Here is a 4245-nt window from a genome sequence, read left to right on the forward strand (position 1 = left end):
AGAATATTTCTTGCTTATGCTGCTCACAAAAACTTTGAGGTCTTTCAAATGGACGTCAAGTGTGCTTTTCTCAATGGAGATCTCGAAGAGACTGTGTATGTGGAGCAACCTCCTGGATTCGTGAATGAAAAGCATCCCGATCACTGTTACATATTGGATAAAGCCGTGTATGGTCTCAAACAAGCACCGAGGGCCTGGTATGAAACGCTGACTAAATTTTTAAAGATGTCCAAATTCAAACAAGGTTCGGTTGACCCAACCTTCTTTCGTAAAAAGGAAGGTAACCACCTTATGATCGTCCAAATTTACGTCGATGATATCATCTTCGGCTCCACGAATCCAGGCCTAACAGCTGAATTCAGAAAGCTGATGGAGACTAAATTTGAAATGAGCTCAATGGGTCCCATTAACTTTTTCCTTGGTTTAAATATAAGACAGGGACCTGAAGGCATCTTTATCAACCAGGAAGCTTACACCAAGAATCTCTTAGCAAAATTTGGCATGATGGGAGATTCAAAAGTCAAAGTCCCAATGGCATTCGGCACTAAGCTCACTCCTTCCCTGGACAAACCAGCTGTTGATCTTATACTTTATCGTCAAATGATAGGCTCTCTAATGTATCTTAATGCTAGCAGACCTGACATAATGTTTTCCGTTTGTTACTGTGCTCGATTTCAGGCAAATCCAAGGGAACCTCATATGCTTGCAGTGAAAAAAATATTCCGATATCTCAAGCGAACTACCTCTTTAGGTCTGTGGTACCCTTCTAATTCAGGCTTCTTCGTTCAAGCCTACTCAGATGCAGACCTTGGTGGTTGTGGTCTCGACAGGAAAAGCACCACTGGCGGATGCCAATTCCTCGATGGGAAGTTGGTTAGCTGGCAGTCAAAGAAACAAACCTGCGTGTCACTGTCTACTGCTGAAGCCGAATACATTGCTGCTGCTTCTTGTACCTCTCAAGTGATTTGGATCCAGAGTCAACTTCGAGATTATGGACTCAATATGAAAAAGATCCCACTATATTGTGACTCTGAAAGTGCAATTAGGATCTGTCATAACCCAGTGCAGCATTCCAAGACCAAGCACATCGCACTGAGGTATCACTTCATCAAAGATCACGTGGAAGACGGAAACGTTGAAGTACACTTTGTTAGAACCACTGATCAATTGGCCGATGTCTTTACCAAAGCTCTTCCTGAAACGACTTTCAATAAAATTCTACAAGGCTTGGGTATGATGGTTGGAGAGTCGGTCCCAAATCCTCAAATCTCCATCTAAGGATCAAGAACCGAACGAGACAGACCGCTCGGTTGCTCTCTGCTCTAGAGAAATAAAGGAACCGAAGCAACCAGACCGCTCGGTCTCTCTCTGCTCTGGTGAAATAAAGGAACCGAAGCAACCAGACCGCTCGGTCTCTCTCTGCTATGGTGAAATAAAGGAACCGAAGTAACCAGATCGCTCGGTCTCTCTCTATCCTGGAAATTTAAAGGAACCAACACAAATAGCCCGCTCGGTCTCTCTATGCTCTAATGATTTACTGAACCGAACTAGACAGACCGCTCAGTTCCTCTCGGTTCTGAATTTGTCACCGAAATACACAGATCGCTCGGTCTATCTCTGCTTCCTCAATTTTTATGTTGTACAATTTTATCTTTCTGTTTTATTTATTTTTCAGAAAATTCCAAAATTCCAAAAACATTTTATCTTTCTGTTTTTATTTATTTTTTCAGAAAATTCCAAAATTCCAAAAACATTTTATCTTTCTGATTTTATTTATTTTTTTAGAAAAATCCCAAAATTACAAAAACATTTTATCTTTCTGTTTTTATTTATTTTTCAGAAAATTCCAAAATTCCAAAAACATTTTATCTTTCCGATTTTATTTATTTTTTCAGAAAAACCCCAAAATTACAAAAACATTTTATCTTTCTGGTCGGTGTACGTTTTGCACATGTGAATACAAGCATCTCCTTCTGTAGTGTTTACTCAGGTATGTTTTATCTTTATCAGACTAGTTAGACGTCCCTAGAAGCATGCTGCTGTATGTTGTCGCAAGCCTCTATGACCTCGAGCAGGCATTAATGATTCAATCAATACCTATCGTTTCTTCCCAATCAGGCTATTCTCTCAATATCGGTCTAGAGCTACCTTACTCTACTCATCTGAAACATGAGTTGCTCTGCTTTGTCCCTATTCTGTAGCAGAAGGTACGTTCGGTCTCTTAACCATCTCCTCAACTTCTTCATTTACCTTCGATTCCCCAAAGTAACCCTTGATGCTTTCGGTCTTTACTACTGAGGCTTATGGTTGCACAACATCTGTGTCTATGATCTTGGATTCGATTACCACGTTCTAAGTGAAACCCAAAATCCAATACCTGAAATGAATTGACGGTGAGTGATAAACTCAAGCTATTACTTGGAAATCTCATTTTCTTTTTGTGTGATCTTTTATGAAATCGTCTACTCCTAAGACATTTCTTCCCAAAGAGGTCCGGTTTATTTTTCTTTGAGATTTCTGTCTATCCCATTCTTGTCACGCGATAATTCCCACCTACCTGTTCAACAGATCACATCGGTCTCACAGGTATCTCTACCAACACTCAGTTCTATGTTAAGACTTGATGTTCGGTTAGAGGTCAGCCACCCTTCAGCCCATGATCAAAAGATGCCTTTCATTGTTTATTAACAGACAACTGATCGTATTTCTCGGGAAACCACACAAGCACTTCAAGTCTCTCTTGGCTTTGAAGGAAGCGATTTTTGCCCGGAATCTTCCGCTTTCTGTCTTCTTACTAGACAACACTCACATCCCAAACACCTTAGATTTATCTCTTTATCTTTCACACTCCTATGCACGAAAATTAATTTTTTCCAACATTCTGATTACTGTTTGGCATATGGTTTTAAGTTTCAGATGTAACCAAACAAGGGCACAAGAATTTCAAATGGTACAAAAATGATTTGGGCGCGTGCAATTGATTCCTTTCACACCCACGTGTGCTGACGTATTCCTGGGATACACCATAACTTCCAATCGCGCTTTTTCAGGCGACGTTTTGGTTTCTTCATCATCACGATTTTCTCTCTCCTATGAACGGTATAAATAAGGGGTGATCGTGTTCTTTGGCATTTACCTCTCACGAATTCTCTCTGAAAAAGTTTCAACTGTTCATCTTCTTCCACACCTCAACAATGGCGACTTCTTCTTCAGCACAAGATCAAACTGCATCCTCCTCTTTGCTCTCAATCAAACCTAATCAAAATTTGATTATAGAGATGACCGCATTCTTATATGACTCCTACATGCTACATGTGGCGGAATGCCTCAAATATTCCCCATTGTTGTTGGCACTTACGCAGGTGGAGGCCGTTCCCATGTCCCTGCTCTCCCAAGTTTACACAACGGCCAACTACGACAAACACAAAGATCGCATCTTCTTCACCATTCACGACAAGAAAACCTCTGTATCCAAAACAAGGTTTTGCTCTCTTCTAGGGCTTGCTGTCAACTCTTCCGTCATCTCACCGGACTTTATCACCATTGCGTAACTCTTTTCAATGATGTACGAAATGGGGTATACGGATGTTCTTACTACCATTGCCAAAGTCAAGAAATCCTGTCTTCCGTCTCAGTGGAACGGATTGCTTACCCTTCTTATTAAGGGATTAGCGGAGAGGTGTGGTGGTTCTGACACCACGAGTAAAGGGTTTCTGACCATCCTATATGGTCTTTACAACGGCATCAAGCTAGATTATGGCTCCATAATCTGGTCTCAAGTCGTTCAAAGTCTCAACACAACTACAAGGTACTCCGAGATCTCATGCGGACGGTTCTGGACGCTTATTACAAAAAGGGCCATGGATTCCCTTGAAATCCCGGTAATGAAGGATGCTCTTACGGCTTCAATTGCCACTTACCACACCAAGAAGATCATTGTCTCTGATCCAAGTAAGTTTCTCCATTATGTATTGATCCCTGAATCCATGTATAGGTGCGTCACGCCTCACAGCAACATCATGGCTGACTATAGCACCAGAACACCCTTGCCTCCAAGGGTTCTGTCCGATGAACAGCGTGCTGCTCTTGACGCCCTCGATCAACCTGCCAACCGTGGCAAGAGGGCAAGCAAAAAGGAGAAAAAGAAGAAGCAAGAAACTGAACCAAAGAAGGAGAGAAAGAGAAGATCCTCTAAACACAAATTTGAGGCAGAGGAACCTTCTCAGTCCAAATCCAAAAAGGTCA

The sequence above is a fragment of the Lactuca saligna genome, chromosome 5, assembly GCF_052625555.1.
Source record: "Lactuca saligna cultivar CGN05327 chromosome 5, ASM5262555v1, whole genome shotgun sequence".
Lineage (NCBI taxonomy): Eukaryota > Viridiplantae > Streptophyta > Magnoliopsida > Asterales > Asteraceae > Lactuca > Lactuca saligna.